The sequence below is a fragment of the Loxodonta africana genome, chromosome 26 (assembly GCF_030014295.1).
Source record: "Loxodonta africana isolate mLoxAfr1 chromosome 26, mLoxAfr1.hap2, whole genome shotgun sequence".
NCBI lineage: Eukaryota > Metazoa > Chordata > Mammalia > Proboscidea > Elephantidae > Loxodonta > Loxodonta africana.
The window spans coordinates 43,600,092-43,612,662 of NC_087367.1; the positions used below are offsets into that span (position 1 = coordinate 43,600,092).

At 36.8% G+C, this 12,571-nt stretch overlaps 1 pseudogene; it reads left to right on the forward strand.

The window, feature by feature from the left end:
* Positions 1-1,801: 1,801 nt before the first annotated feature.
* Positions 1,802-1,870, forward strand: LOC111747641 (U6 spliceosomal RNA; annotated as a pseudogene).
* Positions 1,871-12,571: the final 10,701 nt, after the last annotated feature.

The following is a 12,571-nucleotide window of genomic DNA, read 5'->3' on the forward strand; positions in this document are numbered from 1 at the left end:
GGGTCCAGCTGTTGACGACAAGGCTTATTAGTGAGTATGATGTTAACACGGAACTTTGTTGTTAGTTGCTGTAGAGTCAATTCCTGCTCATGGCAATCCCATGTGTTACAGAGTGAAACTGCTCCATAGGGTTTTCTTGGCTATAATCTTAATGGAAGCAGATCACCAGGCCTTTTCTTCTGCGGTAGATAGACAAGCAGTGACATTTTTCAGATTAAATATACTCCTTCTGCTTCTCGTTGGGTTTTATCAAATGCTTTCTCTTCATATTGAGATGACCAAATGACATTTTTCTCCTTTAATTTCTTATCAAACATGCATTCCTGGAATAAATTCAACTTGGTCATGATGCAATTATTTTTTCTATGTATTTAAACGGTAGTGTTATTAATATTTTTGTTCAGTTTTTTTATTTTTAACATCTAAGCATGAGCGATATTGGCCAATGATTTTCTGTCTTAGATGATCCTTTTCTGAATTTGGCATAAAGCTTACACTAGCCTCATAAAATGAGTTGTGAAGCATTTTCTCCTTTACTGGCCTCTGAAAAGAGTTTGCGTACTTTTATTTTTTAATCAATCTTGCCAGAGGTTTGTCAATTTTATTAGTCATTTCAAAGAACCTGCTTTTGAGTTTATTAAAGTTATTATAGCATCTGTTTACTATGTTATTTTTTGCCCATATGTTTATTATTTTCTCCCTTCTTTCATTAACCTGGGTGCTTATTTATTTTATTTTAGCTCATTTATTTTAATTTTATCTTCTTTTCTAATATCTGTACTTAAGAGTATTTCTTTTCCCGTAAGTACTGCATTGGCGGTGTCCCCAAAATTTTGCTGTATAATTTTTGGTACTGATTCATCAGTTACTAGGAAGGTTATTTTTAAATGTCCCACAATTTAAGTGCTTTTTTTTTTTTTTATCAGTTTCTACCATGATTTGAATTTTGTCCTTTTATTGCTTTGTATATTTTGAAGCTTTACTGTTATAAACTTAAACAGTTTTATCTCCTTTACAAAGTAAAACTTTTGTCTACATGTGTTGACCATCTTAATCTCTTAAAATGCTTTGGAAAAACTTAATTTTTGTCTGATATTAATATATGAACAGTAGTGTTCTTTTTGTTTGAACTTTCCTGTTGTATCTTTTTTCATCTGCTTTATTTTCAACCTTTCTGTTTTGCTTATAGCTTGCGTGTATGTGTTTAAATTGGTGCTTAACTATTTGGTAAATTCAGTCTGACAACCGTTTCATTTAATTGGAAAAGTTTATTTGTTATTACAGGTTGTGATTGTTAGCATATATGAATTTTTTTTACCATCGTATTTTGGACTATTTGTCTTAGTTTTTTTTCTTCCTCTTCCTTTTCTTTTGTTCTTTTAGATCTATGTGTTTCCCACCCCATCCCATTCTTTTTCCTCCACTGTTTTGAAGTTTTACACTCTAATTCTATTCTTTTAGTAGTAACTGTAGAAATTTTAACATTTATATGATGTTAACAAACTTTAGACTAAATCATTTATTGTATCTTTATTTGTATCCTGAACAATACATAGTTTATAACATTTTACCTTGATAACCCCTGTGTATATCTATTGTGGTTCAGTGTTTTTAATTCTAATTTTTAATTCACTATTTTAAACATCATTATTATTTTTAAGACAATATTTGATTATATTTAGTCCCAGGTTTACCATTTCTTTGTTCACCTATCTTTCTGGCATCTCAGATCTTCCTTCTGTGATCATTTTCTTTCTTCTTGAAGTATTTCCTTTAAAAATTCTCTCATGAGTGCTTGCTTCAGCAGAGAAGATTAGCATGGCCCCTGAGCAAGGATGACATGCGAATTCATGAAGTGTTCCATATTTTGAGACTATGTTGGCGTCTTCTGCCTGGAGGGGAGATGAGAGGGTGGAGGGGTTTAGGAGCTGGAGAAATAGACACGAAAAGAGAGAGTGGAGGGAGAGAGTGGGCTGTCTCATTAGGGGGAGAGTAATTGGGATTTTTTTAGCAAGGTGTATATGGGTTTTTGTGTGAGAGACTGACTTGATTTGTAAACTTTCACTTAAAACACAATAAAAATTATTTAAAAAATTCTCTCATGAATGTTTGTTGGTAGTAAATTATTTTCTTTAGTGTTTGTCTCAAAATGGTTTAATTTAACTCTTGTACCTGAAAGATAGTTCAACTGAGTATAATGACCCTTAACTGACACTCATTTACTACCGGAACTTTGAAAATATTATGGCATAGGTTTCTTTCTTTTTTTCTCTTGGCTTCTTGAGAGTCAGCTACCATTCTCCTATAGATAATCTATCTTTTCTGTCTGGCTGCTTTTAATATCATCTTTCTGTCTTTGTTCTGAAGTTATATTAAAATTTTCTAAATGTCTAATACTTCATCCTGTTGGGAATTGTTGGACTTTCTGGATCGGAGGATTGGTGTCTTTTATCAACTTTGCAAAATTCTCGGCCATTAATTCTTTAAATAATGCTTCTCCTTTATTATCTTTCTAAGCTCTATCTAAAACTATAATTAGAAAGATGCCAGAAATTTTCACTTGATACCTACAACCTTTAAAAAAAAAAAAAAAATTAAACTCTCATGTTTTCCTTATCTTTGTGCATATTTTGGGAAATATCTTATGTGTACTATCTAGCTCATTAATTATCTCTTCAGCTATATCTAACCTTCAACTTAACAACTATGCAATTCTAAAATAATTTATATTTTTTATTTCTAGAAGATCTGCTTGGTAGTATTTCAAACTGGACATTTAAAGATCTTTTTCCATTCATCACACTTTCAATATCTTTTATTTCTTTGAATATTAAAAATATATATTTTAAATTCTGTTTCTGATAATTCCAATGTCTGCTGTCTTTGCAAGTATTATTCCTCAGTTTGTCTGTTTATTTTCCTGCAGATTTTTGCTAATGGAAGTGTTCTGCTGCTTTGTGTATTTTGTTGTTAAGTCATGTTCCTCAACCATGCATTTATAAGTTTTTAAAAAGTACACCCCAAACCATGGTGTTTTCAATTGCCTCATATAAATGTGAAAGCTGGGAAATGAATAAAGAAGACTGAAGAATTGACACCTTCAAACTGTGGTGTTGGCAAAGAATATTGAATATACCATGGACTGCCAAAAGAATGAACAAATCTGTCTTGAAAGAAGTACTGCCGCAATGCTCCTTAGAAGCAAGGATGGTGAGACTTCATCTCACGTATTTTAGACACATTAGCAGAAGGGACCAATCCCTGGAGAAGGGCATCATGCTTGGTAAAGTAGAGGGTCAATGAAAAAGAGGAAGACCCTTAACAAGATGAATTGACAAAGTGGCTACAATAATGGGCTCAAGCATAACAACGATCATGAGGGTGGTACAGGACCTGGCAGTGCTTCATTCTGTTATGCATAGGGTTGCTATGAGTGGGAACCAACTCCATGGCACCTAACATCAACAACAAAAAATACATCAGTCTACACTTTACATACTTTGTACTGGAAGGGTTTCTCTAGTTATCCAGACTTCAGTATTGTTTGAGAAAGAAGTCAAATCATCCCTTTATTTTATGTTAAATTTATTTTAAATTTATTATGTCATTTGGTTTCAGGTTTATCTTTGTTCAAAAGAATCATTTGCATAGGCAAGCTTACTTAACTTTGGCATATTTAATTAATGTCTGATGTATTTTGTTCTACTTCTATCATTTTATATTTCCATTATTTAGAGGCTTCCTTGTTTTTCTTTGCCTAGTTTTTGTAACATTGCTTCAGCCTTCCTTGGTCTTTTTGGGGAGTGCATTTTGGAAATTTCACACTTATTTTTATTCTACTGAGATTTAATTTAAAAACTATGTTTCTCTAAAAACATTTACTTCTTCCTTTGTAGGGCAAGAGGTGTATCACATTTACCTATACTTCTTCTTTGACACCACCATATGCAAAATTCACTTGGAATAATCTGGCTTTTTAGATTAATTTTTAAATTTTTATTTTTACCTATTATGTATTTTCTAAGAATTATCTTTTAAATTTACATTAAATGTTATAATTATTTTTGCTTAGACATCATTTTTAAGTTTTATGGGATATATTTATTTACCTCCATTGGGTGCTTTTTATAGGCAATGCTGTGAACCACTGCCCAGAGTTTCCTTTTCAGTTCCAAGGCACTCATTCCTTCAGCTGCTAGAGGAGTTGTTGCTGAAAGTCATGCCTCAATCTCTTTCCACGTATTTCCCTTGCTTAAGGTTACACCCCCTTCCCCGGGCCAGGGTGCAATTCAGGGGTATAAAGTCCTGGCCGCTTGCCACAATTTAGGACATCTCTGAAAGTCATCCTTTCTTCAGAGCTCCCTTGGGGGTTGTCTAAACCCTACGTTGCAACTGTGTCTCATTCCATTTCTGTTTCACTTACTCCCTTACACCCTTACTGGTATTGTTCCCAAGAGCCTTCTCCGTTAAATCACCTGAATGCAAATCTCCATCTCAGATTGTGTTTCCCAGGGAACCTGACCTAAAACACCAGGGTTATCCTTAGAGTGTGCAGGACCCTGGCAAACATTGTCTACATAAACTATGGGATGAAAATTTATATAATAAAATTCATGGGCCCATGTGTGGTATAGTAAGATGTCAATGAAGATTTAGAATAATGACTAAGAAGCATGTTTTTGCTATTGTCCAATCAGTGCAGGTGAAGATTCTCTGCAGTGTTCAGGCACCATTGCTTCCCATTCAGGTCCAAGAATTTTTTTTTTTCTGTTCTTTATTGTCAAATGCACAGTATCTAAATAATTTCATATGTATCGCCAGGAGGAAAAGGTAGTGATTCTGCTACTACACACAGTACCATGAATCTTCAAATTCTATTTGTATTGAAACAATGTATATATTCTTGACTCTGCAGTTCCCTGATACCCTTTCTTTAATGCTGGTTATATTGTTGATCATGATGCTGCCTATGAACAGTTGTTTCCAATGACTTTCAAATGCTTTTAAAGTGCTTTGTTGATGATGTCCACAAATGCAGGTCTTAAAGCATGTAGGAAAATGTAAATGCTAATTCATTATCTGATCATGTTAAATTTACACTTTGAATTTTTATAGCATAAATGTAGAATGACACATCTTCCAACTGTGTCTTCCTTTGAACTCTTTAGGGTGTAATCATTGCATCCCTAGAATGTGATCTCTTTCAGAGTTGATTGCACCCCGCCTTCCACATGGCTGTGAATGGAAAGATAGCCATTGGCTTACTAGCTTGGAGGATCTGGAGATGGAAATTCTTCTGGAGACTCTCACTTCATTTCATTTTCCAGGGAGGTTTTCCCTTCATTTGTGTCAAAACAGAAGCTGATTCTTCCATCTGGTCCTATCACTGATAAAAATTATGCAATTTCCTCAAAGATCATGTGTGTTTCCCTATGGAGATTTTTTTCTTGTTACTTTTCTTTCTTTTAACCATTGAAATGGAAAATTGGAGAGAAGGGAATTAAATTCATGGGATTAGATAGTAATTAATTACTATTATTTATTATTTTATTGAAGAGAACATTTCTATTCACAGCTTCTCTCATTTTTGAGGAGTTTTGTGGTACTTGGCATTTTGCACAGGACACCAGACTGGTCTTGAAACTTCAGCAAAAATCTGCAGATAGATGGCTCATTTTCTGGCTGTCTCCAGGCAATATGGGTACCTTCTTACAGAAAGGGTCCTCAGCCTAGCAGTTTATCTGTGGATCACATCATATATGAGGTAAATCCTCATACTGGTCACCACAATGGAACCCTCTCCTTTTCAGAACTCCAAATTTGATCTGGCTTCTCACTTCCCAAATTGCTGAGGGTCTTCTTTAAAAAAAAAAAAATATATATATATATATATATATATACCTCCATTCAATACATACTTTTTGAGACAGGGCCAAGGTGGTGGAGTAGTCAGATGCTTCCAGTGATCCCTCTTACAACAAAAACCAAAAAAAAAAAAAAACTGAAACGATTATATATATGACAAGCTGGGGGCCCTGAACATCAAAGGCAAAGTTAGAAAATGGACTGAGCATTGGGGGAGGAAGAGGTGGTTCAGCAGCAACGAGGAGGTGCTGGACCTGATTCGGTGGGAGCTCTCAGGCACGAACTACTGGAATGACCACAGCAGGGCTGGCAGTAGCATTCCAGATGTGGTTTCCTCAGGGAGAGACATTGAGCTGCACAGCCTACTCACTCCTCCAGAACCAGAGAAGAATGGCACTCTCAGCAAAAGCTAAGTACTTACATTTATTTTACCGTACCCCCAGACCCCCAAGCTGGCTTCAGTGGCTGTCAATTTCCCTGGGCCTGAGAGAGGTCCTGCTGTGCTCTCTGAGCCATTTTCCAGACCTTGGAGAAGGGATAAGTTAACAACTGGGAGAAAAGATAATCTGCCCTTGTTGGCAGACTGCAACTGTTCCAGCTGTGTGGTGGAGAGGTGACTGTTTGATATTTGACACCATTTTGCCTATTAAAGAGGGTCCTCACCTACCCACATCACGGGTCTAAGGACTGGTGCCTCCACCCACATCACCTAGCCACCTGTGACAAGCGTCCGAGAATAAGTGGCACTTCCCAGTACTTACAAACAAAAGTGTTGGGTGCCCGTTGTCTGGTTGCAGAACCCACCCACCTGTGTGCTCTTGGGAACAAGGACATGCTTTCCTCACAGACACTCAGGAGATGGTTGTCAGCCCCCTGCATTGTTCAGAGCATGGCCAACTGCTGCAACCAGATACCTGTACCTACACTAATCATGTCTGCCCATCTAAGACTGTAGGACAGAGCCTGTACCACACACTTGATGACCAACTACCTGGACACCTGAGCTGAATCCATACAAGAAAAGTGAATGGACTCCTAGGCTGGTATACCTGGTAACAGCTCTTACCATCTGATGAAAGGATGTTAGTGCTTCAAAGGTGAAAATAATCAAACTAACTCACTCAAACAGCCTATTTGCGCACATCAAAAAAAAAAAAAAAAAACAAGAAGCTATGATACAGTAAGCAAACATAAAATAAATTAATACAATAACTTATAGATGGCTCAGAGACACTAGTCAATATCAAATCACATAAAGAAGCAGACCATGATCGCTTCAACAAGCTCTCAAAACAAAGAATCAAGGAATCTTCAATATGAAGGTACCCCCCTGGAATTACCAGAGTTAGAACACAAAAGATTAATATACAGAACTGTTCAAGATATCAGGAACAAGATCAGGCAAAATGCAGAACAAGCCAAGGAACACACAGATAAAGCAGTTAAAGGAATTAAAAAGGTTATTTAAGAACATAATGAAAAATTTAATAAGCTGCAAGAATCCATAGAGAGACAGCAATCAGAAATTCAGAAGATTAACGATAAAATTACAGAATTAGGCAACTCAATAGAAAGTCAGAGGAACAGAATTGAGGAAATGGAATGCAGAATTAGGGAGATTGAAGATAAAACACTTGGCACCAACATAGTCAAAGAAAAATCAAGTAAAAGAGTTTAAATAAAGGAAGAAACCCTAAGAATCATGTGGGACTCTATCAAGAGAAATAACCTGCGAGTGATTGGAGTTCCAGAACAGGGAGAGATAACAGAAAATTCAGCGAGAATTGTTGAAGATTTGTTGGCAGAACACTTCTCTGATATCATGAAAGATGAGAAGGTATCTATCAAGGATGCTCATCAAAATCCACATAAAGTAGGTCTCACAAGAAAGTCACCAAGACATATTATAAGCAAACTTGCCAAAGCCAAAGACAAAGAAAGAATTTTAAGAGTGGATAAATGAAAAGTCACCTACAAAGGAGAGTCAATAAGAACAAGCTCAGGCAACTCAGCAGAAACCATGCAGGCAAGAAAACAGTGGGATGACTTATATAAAGCATTAAAGGAAAAAAATTGCCAGCCAAGAATCATATATCCAAGAAAACTGTTTCTCAAATATGAAGGCAAAATTAGGACATTGCCAGAAAAACAGAAGTTAAGGAAATTTATGAAAACCAAACCAAAACTACAAGAAATACTAAAGTGAGTTCTCTGGTTAGAAAATCAATAATCTCAGATATCAACACGACTAGAACACAGGACAGAGCAAACAGATGTCAACCCAGACAGGAAAATCACAAAAATAAACCAAGATAGAAAAATGTTCAAAACAGGGAAACAGCACGGCCATTATGTAAAAGAAGACAACATTAAAACAATAAACGGGGACTAAAAAATCTAGTTGTAGATCTTTTATATGGAGAGGAAGTCAAGGCGATATAAAGAAATAAAAGTTAGGTTTAAACTTAGAAAAATAGGGGCAAATATTAAGTTAACCACAAAGGAGACTAGCAATCCTACTCATCAATACATATTTCTCACCCAATTCAAGGCATCTTTGACAACCTGCCCAAGCCCTGATAGTGTCAGAGACAGACACGCCTTTCAGGGAGGTGATAAGTGACTCATGCCATGCAAAAGCAGTGCCCTGTGTGCAGCTCTCCCAGATCCTCCTTCTTTTGGACATATTTATTTAATAGGGCACCTCCAAGCTATCAAGTCTGTGAAGTTCTCTGCAGAAGTCTTCCTTTGTGTTAAAGAAAGAGTACAGGAAAAGGCCCAGGTCATTCAAGCTGAGATCCTTTGGCTAGTGATACCCAGGTGTGAGCAATGTAGGTGTCTCTCCTCCCTGGTCTTGCATTGCTAAGGATGAAGAACCCAAAAAAATAGGCACTCTCCCCCACCTGTCTTATTCAGATATGTTTCTTCCTGTGCTTTGTATGTGTGGCCATCTTGAACAGCCTTGAGTACCTTGGGAATTTCTAGAAGGGGCTTTCATTTTTTCCTAAAAAGTTTAAGAAAACTATATTTTTTCTAATTACAAATAAGTTTGCTGTACGGAATTTAAAAAATACAAACAAAACCACAAAAAAAAGATTGCTTTATTTCTACTACTCAAAGAAAATTACTGCGAATGCTTTAATATATTTCCTTCTATTTGCTTTCAATGTGTATATTTATTGTTTTTCCTGTTTATTAGGTGCCGTTGAGTTGGATCCAATGCATAGTAATACTACATACAACAGAACAAAACGCTACCTGGTCTTGTGCAGTTCTCACAATCATTGCTATATTTGAGCACATCGTTGTAGACGCTGTGTCAATCCATGGCATTGAGGGTCTTGCTCTTTTTCACTGACACTCTATCAAGTATGATGACCTTCTCCAGGGACTGGTCCCTCCTGATTACATGTCCAGAAACAAAGTCTCAGCATTCTCTCTTCTAAGGAGCATTCTGCCTGTAGTTTTTCCAAGACAAATTTGTTCATTCTTCTGACATTCCGTGGTATAGTCAATATTCTTTGCTACCATCATAATTCAAAAGCATCATATCTTCTGTGGTCTGCCTTATTCATTGTCCATCTTTTACATGCATATGAGGTGATTGAAAAAATCATGGCTTGGATCAGGCTTCAAAGTAACATCTTTGCTTTTTTAAAAAAACTTTAAAAAGGTCTTTTGCAGCAGATTTATCCAATGCAGTAAGTCATTTGATTTCTTGCCTGCTGCTTCCATGGGTGTTGATTATGGATCCAAGTAAAATGAAATCCTTGACAAAGTCAATCTTTTTTCCACTTATCATGATGTTGCTTATTGGTCCAGTTGTTAGGATTTTTGTTTTCTTTATGTTTAGATGTAATCCATACAGAAGGTTCAAGTCTTTGGTCTTCACCAGTAAGTGCTTCAAGTCCTACTCACTTTGAGCAAGCAACGTTGCATCATCTGCATATTGCAGGTTGTTAATGAGTCTTCCTCCAATCTGAATGCCCCATTCTTTGTCATATAGTCCAGCTCAGATTGTTTGCTCAGCATACAGAATGAATAAATACTGTGAAAAGATATAACCCTGATACGCACCTTTCCTGATTTTAAACGAGGCAGTATCACCTCATTCTATTTGAATGACTACATCTTGGACTATGTACAGATTCCAAATGAGCATGATTATGTATTCTGTAATTGCCATTCTTCCTATGTTATCCATAATTTTTTATGATCTACAGTCAAATGCCTTTGACAGTCAATGAAACACAGGTAAAAATCTTTCTGGCATTCTCTTTCAGCCAACATCCATCTGACATCAGCAATGATACCTCTTTTTTCACTTTCTCTTCTGAATCTGGCTTGAATTTCTGGCAGTTCCCTGTCAATATGCTGCTAAAACTGTTTTTGTATTATCTTCAGTAAAATTTTACTTTTGTATGATATTGATTTTGTTCAATAATTTCTGCATTCTGTTGGATAACCTTTCTTTGGAATGGGCACAAATATGGATTTCTTCTAGTCAGTTGGTCAGAAAGCTGTCTTCCAAGTCTCTTCACAGAGGAATGAGCACCTCCAGTGCTGCATCCTTTCGTTGAAACATCTCCGTTGGTATTCCATCAATTCCTGGACCTTGTTTTTAACCAATACCTTCTGTGCAGCTTGAAGTTCTTCCTTCAGTACTATCAGTTCTTGATTGTATGCTACCTCCTGAAATGGTTGAATGTTGACCAATTCTTTTTAGTACAATGACTCTTTCTTCCATCTTTTTTTTTATTGTGCTTTAAGTGAAAGTTTACAATTCAAGGCAGTTCCTCATACAAAAACTTATACACACATTGTTATGTGACCCTAGTTGCTCTCCCTATAATGTGACAGCACACTCCTCCTCTTTACGCTGTAATTCCTGTGTCCATCCAACCACCTCCCGTGCCCCCTCTGGCTTCTCTTCTCACCTCCGGACAGGAGCTGCCCACATAGCATCATGTGTCTACTAGAGCTGAGAGGCACACTCCTCACTGGCATCATTTTATCTCTTATAGTCCAGTCTAATCTTTGTCTGAAGAGTTGGCTTCAGGAATGGTTTTAGTTTTGGACTAACATATTCCATGTGCCATGTCACCTGGGGTCCCTCCAGTCTCAGCCAGACCATTAAGTCTGGTCTTTTTACTACAATTTGAGTTCTGCATCCCATTTTTCTCTTGCTCCATCAGGAATTCTCTGTTGTGTTCCCTGTCGCAGCAGTCTTTGGTGGTAGCCAGGCACCATCTAGTTTTTCTGCTCTCAGGCTTTTGGAGTGTCTGGTTTATGTGGCCCTTTCTGTCCCTTGGGCTTGTATTTTCCTTGTGTCTTTGGTGTTCTTCATTCTCCTTTGCTCCAGTGGATTGAAACCAACTGATGTATCTTAGATGGCCGCTTGCTAGCTTTAAAGACCCCAGATGCCACTCACCAAAGTGGGATGCAGAACATTTTCTTATTACACATTTTTATGCCAAATAACCTAGATGTCCTCAGAAACCATGGTCCCCAGACACCCACCCCTGCTACTCTGTCCCTTGAAGTGTTTGGTTGTATTCAGAAAACTTCTTAGCTTTTGGGTTAGTCCAGTTGTGCTGACTCCCCCTGTATTTTGTGTTGACCTTCCCTTCACCTAAAATAACTTCTGTCTACTATCTAGTTAGTGAATACCCCTCTCCCTTCCTCCTCACCCTTGTAACCAACAAAGAATGTTTTCTTCTGTGTTCAAACCTTTCCTTGAGTTCTTATAATAGTGGTTTCATACAATATTTGTCCTTTTGTGTGTGACTAATTTCACTCAGTATAATGCCTTCCAGATTCATTCATATTAGGAGGCATTACATGAATTCATCCCTGCTCTTTATCGTTGCTTAGTATTCCGTCGTGTGAATGTACCATAATTTGTTTATCCATTATTCCATTGATGGGCACCTTGATTGTTTCCATCTTTTTGTTTACACAGTGCTGAAATGAACATGGGAGTGCATATATCTATTCATGTGAGGACTCTTATTTCTCTAGGATATATTCCAAGGAGTGGATTGCTGGATCCTATGGTAGTTCTATTTCTAGCTTTCTAAGGAAGTGCCAAAGCAATTTCCAAACTGGTCGTACCACTTTACATTCCCACCAGCAGTGTATAAGTGTAACAGTCTCTCTGCAACCTCTTTAACATTTATTGTTTTGTGTTTTTTGGGTTAATGCTAGCCTTGTTGGGTGAGATGTACCTCATTGTAATTTTGATTTGCATTCCTCTAATAGCAAATTATTGTGAGCATTTCGTCATATATCTGTTAGCCATCCGAATGTCTTCTTTAGTGAAGTGCCTGTTATATCTTTTGCCCATTTTTTAATTAGGTTATTTGTCTTTTTGTTGTCAAGGCTTTGCAGTATCTTGTAGATTTTAGAAATTAGACACTGATCAGATTTGTCATAGCCCAAATTTTTTCCCAGTATGTAGGATGTCTTTTCACTCTTTTGGTGAAGTCGTTAGATGAGCAAAAGTGTCTGATTTTTAGGAGCTCTCAGTTATCTAGTTTCTCTTCTGGCGTTTGTGCATTGTTAGTAATGTTTTGTATACTCTTATTGCCATGTATTAGGGCTCCAGCATTGTCCCTATTTTTTCTTCCATAATCTTTATTCTTTTAGATTTTATATTTAGGTCTTTGATCCATTTTGAGTTAGTTTTTGTGCATGGTGTGAGGTA